Here is a 12,225-nt window from a genome sequence, read left to right on the forward strand (position 1 = left end):
TAATTTTATTGCTTAAATCGCATTTTCTCGACGAGCTGAGCACTTTTTCTGAATTGTGCCGTTCCCGTCACTCTGGTTAGGTTGGCATCGAAAAAAACGCTCTCGGGTGCTTTAGAGTGCCGAGTTTATCACTGCGCATGAAGAAATGACCACCTCCAACGTTTGGTTTATGTTTTATAAGCATTTTTAATTTTATTGCTTAAATCGCATTTTCTCGGCGAGCTGAGCACTTTTTCTGAATTGTGCCGCTCCCGTCACTCTGGTTAGGTTGGCATCGAAAAAAACGCTCTCGGGTGCTTTAGAGTGCCGAGTTTATCACTGCGCATGAAGAAATGACCACCTCCAACGTTTGGTTTATGTTTTATAAGCATTTTTAATTTTATTGCTTAAATCGCATTTTCTCGGCGAGCTGAGCACTTTTTCTGAATTGTGCCGCTCCCGTCACTCTGGTTAGGTTGGCATCGAAAAAAACGCTCTCGGGTGCTTTAGAGTGCCGAGTTTATCACTGCGCATGAAGAAATGTCCACCTCCAACGTTTGGTTTATGTTTTATAAGCATTTTTAATTTTATTGCTTAAATCGCATTTTCTCGGCGAGCTGAGCACTTTTTCTGAATTGTGCCGCTCCCGTCACTCTGGTTAGGTTGGCATCGAAAAAAACGCTCTCGGGTGCTTTAGAGTGCCGAGTTTATCACTGCGCATGAAGAAATGACCACCTCCAACGTTTGGTTTATGTTTTATAAGCATCTTTAATTTTATTGCTTAAATCGCATTTTCTCGGCGAGCTGAGCACTTTTTCTGAATTGTGCCGCTCCCGTCACTCTGGTTAGGTTGGCATCGAAAAAAACGCTCTCGGGTGCTTTAGAGTGCCGAGTTTATCACTGCGCATGAAGAAATGACCACCTCCAACGTTTGGTTTATGTTTTATAAGCATTTTTAATTTTATTGCTTAAATCGCATTTTCTCGGCGAGCTGAGCACTTTTTCTGAATTGTGCCGCTCCCGTCACTCTGGTTAGGTTGACATCGAAGAAAAACGCTCTCGGGTGCTTTAGAGTGCCGAGTTTATCACTGCGCATGAAGAAATGACCACCTCCAACGTTTGGTTTATGTTTTATAAGCATTTTTAATTTTATTGCTTAAATCGCATTTTCTCGGCGAGCTGAGCACTTTTTCTGAATTGTGCCGCTCCCGTCACTCTGGTTAGGTTGGCATCGAAAAAAAAACGCTCTCGGGTGCTTTAGAGTGCCGAGTTTATCACTGCGCATGAAGAAATGACCACCTCCAACGTTTGGTTTATGTTTTATAAGCATTTTTAATTTTATTGCTTAAATCGCATTTTCTCGGCGAGCTGAGCACTTTTTCTGAATTGTGCCGCTCCCGTCACTCTGGTTAGGTTGGCATCGAAAAAAACGCTCTCGGGTGCTTTAGAGTGCCGAGTTTATCACTGCGCATGAAGAAATGACCACCTCCAACGTTTGGTTTATGTTTTATAAGCATTTTTAATTTTATTGCTTAAATCGCATTTTCTCGGCGAGCTGAGCACTTTTTCTGAATTGTGCCGCTCCCGTCACTCTGGTTAGGTTGGCATCGAAAAAAACGCTCTGATTTTTCGCCATTTGTGGCCGACCGAGGGAACCAGGCAAAGCGTACACTTTACGGCGCAAGAGCCGTTGGCACTTAGAAAATATTCGCCAAAGTTGGCGCGAGCTCCAGAAGGAGAGGCTGATTTTTCGCCATTTGTGGCCGACCGAGGGAACCAGGAGAAGCGGACACTTTACGGCGCAAGAGCCGTTGGCACTTAGAAAATATTCGCCAAAGTTGGCGCGAGCTCCAGAAGGAGAGGCTGATTTTTCGCTATTTGCGGCCGACCGAGGGAACCAGGCAAAGCGGACACATTACGGCGCAAGAGCCGTTGGCACTTAGAAAATATTCGCCTAAGTTGGCGCGAGCTCCAGAAGGAGAGGCTGATTTTTTCGATATTTGCGGCCGACCGAGGGAACCAGACAAAGCGGGCACATTACGGCGCAAGAGCCGTTGGCACTTAGAAAATATTCGCCTAAGTTGGCGCGAGCTCCAGAAGGAGAGGCTGATTTTTCGCTATTTGTGGCCGACCGAGGGAACCAGACAAAGCGGGCACATTACGGCGCAAGAGCCGTTGGCACTTAGAAAATATTCTGAAATTCCCACTGACATCCGTGGTGGAGAGGCCGAATTTTCGACATTCGCGGCCGACCGGGTAACCGTCGCCACTCGGACAGCTTGTGCGGCAGCCCACGCTCGCACTTAGAAAATATTCTGAAATTCTCACCGACCTCCGTGGTGGAGAGGCCGAATTTTCGACATTCGGATCCGACCGGGGAACCGTCGCCACTCGGACAAGTTGTGCGGCAGCCCACGCTCGCACTTAGAAAATATTCTGAAATTCTCACCGACCTCCGTGGTGGAGAGGCCGAATTTTCGCCATTCGGATCCGACCGGGGAACCGTCGCCACTCGGACAAGTTGTGCGGCAGCCCACGCTCGCACTTAGAAAATATTCTGAAATTCTCACCGACCTCCGTGGTGGAGAGGCCGAATTTTCGACATTCGGATCCGACCGGGGAACCGTCGCCACTCGGACAAGTTGTGCGGCAGCCCACGCTCGCACTTAGAAAATATTCTGAAATTCTCACCGACCTCCGTGGTGGAGAGGCCGAATTTTCGACATTCGGATCCGACCGGGGAACCGTCGCCACTCGGACAAGTTGTGCGGCAGCCCACGCTCGCACTTAGAAAATATTCTGAAATTCTCACCGACCTCCGTGGTGGAGAGGCCGAATTTTCGACATTTGGATCCGACCAGGGAACCGTCGCGCCTCGGACAGATTGCGTGTCAGCCCTCGGTGACACTTAGAAAATATTCGCAAAATTTTATCGGACCTCCAGGACCGCTTTTTCACCCTCGCTGTCCGACCGGGGAACCGTCGTAGCTCGGACAGTTTGTGTGCCAGCATCCGCTGGCACTTAGAAAAATTTTAAAAAAGAAAAAAAAGTCTTCTGCATATACGTTCTGACTATATTTTGCGATTAGGGGGTAAAGGTAATGAGTACAGTGACTAGGGGGACCAACTCATCGTACTCTGGCGCACCAACAGACCAAAGTTGGTACTGCACTTAGGCTGATTTTGCGCTATTTGCGGCCGACCGGGGAACCAGCGCGGAGCGGACACATTACGGCGAATGAGCCGTTGGCACTTGGAAAATTTTTGAGCTTTTTTCGGACTTCCGGGCCGTTCCGCCTAACTTTTTACGCCCGATTAGGCTTCCAGGGACGCGGCTAAGCATTTTTAACCAATCATGGAGCTTTTTTCGGACTTCTGTCTGGAGCTTCAGGGCCGTTCCGCCTAACTTTTTACGCCCGATTTGGCTTCCAGGGAGGCGGCTAAGCATTCTTAACACGTTATGGAGCTTTTTTGGGACTTCCACACGGAGCTCCAGGGCCGTTCCGCCTAACTTTTTACGCCCGATTGGGCTTCCAGGGAGGCGGCTAAGCATTTTTAACACGTTATGGAGCTTTTTTGGGACTTCCACACGGAGCTCCAGGGCCGTTCCGCCTAACTTTTTACGCCCGATTGGGCTTCCAGGGACGCGGCTAAGCATTTTTAACACGTTATGGAGCTTTTTTGGGACTTCCACGCCGAGCTCCAGGGCCGTTCCGCCTAACATTTTACGCCCGATTGGGCTTCCAGGGACGCGGCTAAGCATTTTTAACACGTTATGGAGCTTTTTTGGGACTTCCACACCGAGCTCCAGGGCCGTTCCGCCTAACATTTTACGCCCGATTGGGCTTCCAGGGACGCGGCTAAGCATTTTTAACACGTTATGGAGCTTTTTTGGGACTTCCACACCGAGCTCCAGGGCCGTTCCGCCTAAGATTTTACGCCCGATTGGGTTTCCAGGGACGCGGCTAAGCATTTTTAACACGTTATGGAGCTTTTTTGGGACTTCCACACCGAGCTCCAGGGCCGTTCCGCCTAACATTTTACGCCCGATTGGGCTTCCAGGGAGGCGGCTAAGCATTTTTAACACGTTATGGAGCTTTTTTGGGACTTCCACACCGAGCTCCAGGGCCGTTCCGCCTAACATTTTACGCCCGATTGGGCTTCCAGGGACGCGGCTAAGCATTTTTAACACGTTATGGAGCTTTTTTGGGACTTCCACTCCGAGCTCCAGGGCCGTTCCGCGTAACATTTTACGCCCGATTGGGCTTCCAGGGACACGGCTAAGCATTTTTAACACGTTATGGAGCTTTTTTGGGACTTCCACACCGAGCTCCAGGGCCGTTCCGCCTAACATTTTACGCCCGATTGGGCTTCCAGGGACGCGGCTAAGCATTTTTAACACGTTATGGAGCTTTTTTGGGACTTCCACACCGAGCTCCAGGGCCGTTCCGCCTAACTTTTTACGCCCGATTGGGCTTCCAGGGCGGCGGCTAAGCATTTTTAACACGTTATGGAGCTTTTTTGGGACTTCCACACGGAGCTCCAGGGCCGTTCCGCCTAACTTTTTACGCCCGATTGGGCTTCCAGGGACGCGGCTAAGCATTTTTAACACGTTATGGAGCTTTTTTGGGACTTCCACACCGAGCTCCAGGGCCGTTCCGCCTAACATTTTACGCCCGATTGGGCTTCCAGGGACGCGGCTAAGCATTTTTAACACGTTATGGAGCTTTTTTGGGACTTCCACACCGAGCTCCAGGGCCGTTCCGCCTAACATTTTACGCCCGATTGGGCTTCCAGGGACGCGGCTAAGCATTTTTAACACGTTATGGAGCTTTTTTGGGACTTCCACACCGAGCTCCAGGGCCGTTCCGCCTAACATTTTACGCCCGTTTGGGCTTTCAGGGACGCGGCTAAGCATTTTTAACACGTTATGGAGCTTTTTTGGGACTTCCACACCGAGCTCCAGGGCCGTTCCGCCTAACATTTTACGCCCGATTGGGCTTCCAGGGAGGCGGCTAAGCATTTTTAACACGTTATGGAGCTTTTTTGGGACTTCCACGCCGAGCTCCAGGGCCGTTCCGCCTAACATTTTACGCCCGATTGGGCTTCCAGGGACGCGGCTAAGCATTTTTAACACGTTATGGAGCTTTTTTGGGACTTCCACACCGAGCTCCAAGGCCGTTCCGCCTAACATTTTACGCCCGATTGGGCTTCCAGGGACGCGGCTAAGCATTTTTAACACGTTATGGAGCTTTTTTGGGACTTCCACACCGAGCTCCAGGGCCGTTCCGCCTAACTTTTTACGCCCGATTGGGCTTCCAGGGAGGCGGCTAAGCATTTTTAAACAATTATGGAGGTTTTTTGGGACTTCCGTCTGGAGCTTCAGGGCCGTTCCGCCTAACATTTTACGCCCGATTAGGCTTCCAGGGACGCGGCTAAGCATTTTTAACCAATTATGGCGTTTTTTGAGGACTTCCAGCCGGTGCTTTGGGGGCCTTCCCCCTCGCTTTCTACGCCCGAGGAGGCTTCCAGGGCCGCGGCTAAGCATTTTTAACCAATTATGGCGTTTTTTGAGGACTTCCAGCCGGTGCTTTGGGGGCCTTCCCCCTCGCTTTCTACGCCCGAGGAGGCTTCCAGGGCCGCGGCTAAGCATTTTTAACACGTTATGGAGCTTTTTGAGGACTTCCAGCCGGTGCTTTGGGGGCCTTCCCCCTCGCTTTCTACGCCCGAGGAGGCTTCCAGGGCCGCGGCTAAGCATTTTTAACACGTTATGGAGCTTTTTGAGGACTTCCAGCCGGTGCTTTGGGGGCCTTCCCCCTCGCTTTCTACGCCCGAGGAGGCTTCCAGGGCCGCGGCTAAGCATTTTTAACACGTTATGGAGCTTTTTGAGGACTTCCAGCCGGTGCTCTTGTAGGCTCTAAGCCTAACTTTTGTCCCACAGTGAGAAGACATAGTGCACTTGTATTGAGGGGTGCTGGTTGGCCGCTGTTACTTTTTTTCCTTTGTCTTTTAGCTTTGTTTTGCTTTGATGGCTTTTATCTTGAGCACTTTCTGCCTTTCTTTGTGGCGCCGTTGTGTGGCAGCCTTATGAGAGCCTTTTGAGTTCCGCTCATGCCATCTGTGACCTGCGTGAACTTGGCCCCCCACTCCCCGCAAAACTTAAGCAAAATAGTCTGTTTCTTTTGTGCTTCGTTTGTGCTGGTTTGTGCAGCAAAAATGTTCGTTTGTGCTGCTATGGTTTTTTAGTTATGAACGATTCTTTTATAGGTCATCCAGAGTTCACCCAGCCCCCCATCTGCTCAGAATGGACCCAAAATGGTACCGTTCGTTTGTGCTTCGTTAGTGCTGGTTTGTGCAGCAAAAAGTTTCGTTTGTGCTACTTCCGTTTCGGAGATATTAGACATTTATTTTATAGCGATGACGTCACCCAGCCCCCCACCTGTCTCCAAATGGACCCAAAATGGTACCGTTCGTTTGTGCTTCGTTTGTGCAGGTTTGTGCAGCAAAAATTTTCGTTTGTGCTACTTCCGTTTCGGAGATATTAGACATTTATTTTATAGCGATGACGTCACCCAGCCCCCCACCTGTCTCCAAATGGACCCAAAATGGTACCGTTCGTTTGTGCTTCGTTTGTGCAGGTTTGTGCAGCAAAAATTTTCGTTTGTGCTGCGATGGTTTTTTAGTTATGAACGATTCTTTTATAGGTCATCCAGAGTTCACCCAGCCCCCCATCTGCTCAGAATGGACCCAAAATGGTACCGTTCGTTTGTGCTTCGTTAGTGCTGGTTTGTGCAGCAAAAAGTTTCGTTTGTGCTGCTTCCGTTTCGGAGATATTAGACATTTATTTTATAGCGATGACATCACCCAGCCCCCCACCTGTCTCCAAATGGACCCAAAATGGTACCGTTCGTTTGTGCTTCGTTTGTGCAGGTTTGTGCAGCAAAAATTTTCGTTTGTGCTGCTTCCGTTTCGGAGATATTACACATTTATTTTATAGCGATGACGTCTGGTAGCCCCGCCCCCTTGTTTACTTCCAAACGACCCAAAATAGTGCCGTTCGTTCGTTTGTGTTTCGTTTGTGCTGGTTTGTGCTGCAAAAATTGTACCGATTGTGCCGCAAAAACAATTGTTGGCGTTCAGTGAATCATTCAATTTGTCATTTATTTAATACTAATTTATTTTCTAGAGATGTCAAATCCTTGCTCCATGGACCGTTAATTAACCATTTGTTTGTGCCATTGCAATTTTTCATTATTAAAATCATGCTTCTTCATTAACCCCCTGTCATGTATTTTTTTCTTTTTCACTTGACATCATGATAACTCCTTAATTCTTACACATGTATTATCCAACTAATTACCATGCCAAGTGACCTCTGCAGGCTGGTAAGACATATCGCAACAGGGTGGCGAAAAACAAAGACGTGCAACTTTTTCAAGCGACAAATGCCCAACTATCTCCGAAGATTTAATAACAGTGAGTGACAGAAAGCGTCTTTTTCTGGGAAGTGACCATCGACCAATGTAAGTAAAATGTCAAAAAAAAAAGAAAAACGGAGTTCCTACAATATAGAATTAAAAACACCGTAGGTAGTCTGAATAGCTAGTTGGCTAACATTGTCTTATTATACATGTGTAATTTGCACTGACCAAGAAAACTAAATTTCTAAAGAAAGCATGCTTGATACATTTTGATGTAAAAATATTTTTCCCTTTGCATCATTTTTCCGTCCATGCATAGCAATTATAATGATCACGCATGTGTAATTTTAATTATTCAAGCAATGAATCCTGATTATATTTATATTTGTCCTTCAACTAGATGCCCAAACAACCAGCAGTAGACAATGATTTAATTGTTGCAGTTCTCTGCTCATCAAAAGAGGCCATCCTTGAAAATGGTAACATAGCCACTCCAAGCGCTACAGTGTGGACAGATCTGAGTGACCAGTTGGAAAAGAAGATGTCTGCAAAGGCTCTGTACACCTTTGTAAAAACAAACAGACGCAATATCTGGTCAGCTCTGGGATTCAGTCATCATGAAACTGATCCTGAAACTAGCAGTGAAGCAAGCTCGGAATCAGGACCTGAACAGTCCTTTCAGCTTCATATTCCTTTTGACAAGTGGGTGGAATTTATTCCGGAAAAGGCTGAATACAAAGATAAGAACTGTCGAACCCGAAAAAGAGAATATACAATTTTGAAGCCTGGCACCTGGACCCACATCATAAATGAACAAATTTGGAAAACAGTCAAAACTCCTTGCACATTTGTTTTTAAAGAGCCAAGGTCTATCCATTGGTCTCAAATAATTACATCGAAATCAGAGGATACTGCAAGGAGTGTCATGGCCTTCTCAACATTAATTGTAGCGGGGAGCCAGAAATGAACAGTCCAATAATATTGAACTGTTTCATTAAGAACAGTGATGACTCCCTACACACTGGTAGCTCAAAGCGGTTTCTATCTGGGCAGTTGCGTGTGCAGGTAGCCAAGGAACTTTGTGAGGGCAGGATGGAACCACATGTATGGCGAGCATCACAGGCAAATAAATTGATGGACTTCGGAGACCCTGAGCCAAGCCACCTTCCAAATTTGGCCACCCTGCGCAAGGCAAAGCAAGAGAAAAATGATTTGGCATTAGGTGACAAAAATCCAATTTTATCATTGCAGATGTTGAAATACAGTGCACCTCACAGTGACAGCATCAAAGACATTGGACTTGACAAGTTCTTCTGTCACTATTGGAGTCAAACACAAATGCATGTGTACAAGAGCTTAAAGAAATCCCACCCAATATTATGTGTTGATGCAACTGGCTCAATAGTTAAAAAACTGATGAGGCCAAATGGCATGTCTGGCCATATCTTCCTGTATCAGGGCGTTATGACAGGGCATACCAGCTCCAGTGTCCCAGTTGTGCAGATGCTGTCAGAGAAGCATGATGTTAATGCTATCACACAGTGGCTGAAGGAATGGATCCATGCAGGTGCATCTGTTCCTAAAGAAGCAGTGAGTGACTTTTCTCTGGCGATTCTTGGAGCTCTAGTCAAAGCTTTTACCCCTCATCCTGATCTGAAGAGCTACATCAATGAGTGCTTTAACACTTCACGTGGGAATCAACCTGGACATCTACCCCCATGTTTTATCAGGGTAGATGTAGCACACTGCATTAAGATGATCTGCCGATGGGACTGCCTGAAAAACAAAAGACCTCGTGTTAAGGATTTCTTTGTTAGGTCAATAGCACAGCTTCTTAAGTCACAATGTTTGCAACATGCAAAAGAACTTCTTCGTGCTATCACCATTGTGGCACTGAGTGAGACAGAGGGTAATGACAATTCTGGAGCCCCTATCCCATCAGAAAAGTGCAAGAAATACTTGAGAGCGCAAATCGCAGAAGAATTTGTCCCCATTTCAGATGAGGAAGTTGAGGGACAAGAAGCAAGTGATGGATTAAATCAGCACATCCAGACTAATGTCCGAGAGTGGGTGACAGAAATATGTGAGGAGAGCAAGTCACTTGCCATGGCTGATGGGGATAGAGATAACATCCACTTCCTCCCTGAGATTATTCCCCAAATAACAAGACTTGGAAGTTACTTGCCACTCTGGACAGCAATAATGGTCCCTCTCTTCAAAAGCGCCAGCATCACTGCAAGTTCCGCAGCTGTTGAAGCAGAGTTCAAAAACATAAAAAAAAGGCCTTTTCAAGCATGAAAGCCTACCCATTCGTGTGGACCGGTTTGTTGCTCGTCATCTTTCCTTCATTGAGGGAAACATGCGGATTTGCTCTGCAAAACAAAAAAGAGATGTGTGTGATGCTACGACCGTCAGAGAGCCTGACAATGTCTGCAGTACTTCTCAAACTGAAGTAGTAAACAAAAGGGGAGAAAAATCTCATCCTGGAGCGGAGCCAGATGCATCTACTGACAGTGCAGTTGAAAACTGGAGAGGTTTAGCAGTCCCACAGAAAAAAAGAAAGATAACTTCATATCTCTCTCCTTGTCCTGAATGGCTGCATATTGACACACAAGTGGGCTGGAAAAAAGTCAAGGTACCATTGTTGAAAAACGGGAACCATCAACAGCCTGTTAAACTTCGCACATCAAAAGTGTTTGTGCTCAATACTTGTGCATTTGATTCTGTCTTGCAATGCTTATGCTGTTCTTTCTGTGAAAGTTTTTCATTTGAAAAGACTGTTCTGAACTATGAATGTGGGAACCAATTCCTCCACCTGGTGAAAACCATCACAACACAGAGTGTGAACCCACAGGTATACTCACAGAGGGCAGAACTGCTGGGGGAAATATTCAAACCTGTCCTCCTGACCTCTGGTGCTCTCCAAATTGATGCACAATGCCACATCTCCACTGTAATTGAGAGCGCAATGAGGAATATCCCAAGTGTTTATTTGATAAAACAATGCTCCTCACAGTACTGCAGTTTAAGCCAACAAGTAACAAGGCAAGTTTCACTTGTTTGTCCAAACGTTGCTGTCCTGCAGACCTGTGGCATGGCTTCTCTTCAGACTGCTGCTGAAGAGGGACTCAGCCTTCCTGACTCTCTCTGCCTCAGGCCAATTGAAAATCCTTCCCAGTGTCCGTCTTCATTCAAAACTCTGGACAACAATACAGGCAAGGTTCTGTGTTCAGGTAATGTTACTCACAGCTACAATCTGGGAGAGTTTGTGTGGATTGACACTGACCTTGGTAGCAGTTGCAAGGAAGTTGCCTTGCTTGAATTTCCCTCCAGTCTGGAGCTAAAAGAGAAGACCTTTACTTTGAGAGCAGTCATTGGCTTTGAACCAGGACTGACCCAGGATTCTCTCGGGCATTATGTGGCATACTGCAGGAGGACTGCATATGCCTGGGAGATCTATAATGACCTGGGAAGTGGAGTGAAAGCAGCATCAGTAAATACTAAGATCTTCCCACATGCTGTGTTCTACACAGTGCAGTGATGCATCGTTTGAATTGTTGGAAAAAAATGTTGATAATGTTCCCTTTGACAAAGAAAGTTATTTTTTCACGTTTTCAAGTTTCTTTTTCTGGCTGTCATCAACTTCACATACATGTATTAATTGTTGCATTAATTAATGTTTTGGAGCAGACATAGACTCATCAGGGTATTTAGGTTGCGGTGAACCTTTGGCATGTCAGATGTAATTGAAAAAAATGATCACATAGGCTTATTGAAAACAAGGAAATTAATCAATGAGCACGATACAAACATAATTACAGAAATATCCTCGTACTAAAAGCCATTCCCCGCAGTGAAAGTTTTCTGTAAGATAAAAAGAAAAGAAAAAAAGGCTAAGAACATATTTACCTTGTATTTGTCCTGCATCAGGAGCATTCCAGGAGCTTGAAATTCGCGACAAAATACAGTGACGTCTTCGCTATGAATTAAATGTGTAATATCTGCAAAACCGTAGCAGCCGGCACAATCGGTACCATTTTTGCAGCACAAACCAGCACAAACGAAACACAAACGAACGAACGGCACTATTTTGGGTCGTTTGGAAGTAAACAAGGGGGCGGGGCTACCAGACGTCATCGCTATAAAATAAATGTCTAATATCTCCGAAACGGAAGCAGCACAAACGAAAATTTTTGCTGCACAAACCTGCACAAACGAAGCACAAACGAACGGTACCATTTTGGGTCCATTTGGAGACAGGTGGGGGGCTGGGTGACGTCATCGCTATAAAATAAATGTCTAATATCTCCGAAACGGAAGCAGCACAAACGAAACTTTTTGCTGCACAAACCAGCACTAACGAAGCACAAACGAACGGTACCATTTTGTGTCCATTCTGAGCAGATGGGGGGCTGGGTGAACTCTGGATGACCTATAAAAGAATCGTTCATAACTAAAAAACCATAGCAGCACAAACGAACATTTTTGCTGCACAAACCAGCACAAACGAAGCACAAACGAAACAGACTATTTTGCTTAAGTTTTGCGGGGAGTGGGGGGCCAAGTTCACGCAGGTCATCTACGTGTCTTTTGTATACCCACTCTGTGGTATGAATACTGCTGGGGCCTAATTTCCCCACCCCTGGGGATCAATAAATAAGAGGAGAGGAAATGGCGCATGTTTGCGTGCAGCCATGCCCGATTAGGGTACCAGGAGGTCGGCTAGACACGTGTCCGCTCTCGCCGGAGCTCTGCTGGAAGATCGGCGCCGTCTGGCGGACACGCCGTGGTAAAGCGGGCAAACGGCGAGAGTCACTATGACTCT

The sequence above is a fragment of the Syngnathus typhle genome, linkage group LG5 (genome assembly GCF_033458585.1).
Source record: "Syngnathus typhle isolate RoL2023-S1 ecotype Sweden linkage group LG5, RoL_Styp_1.0, whole genome shotgun sequence".
NCBI lineage: Eukaryota > Metazoa > Chordata > Actinopteri > Syngnathiformes > Syngnathidae > Syngnathus > Syngnathus typhle.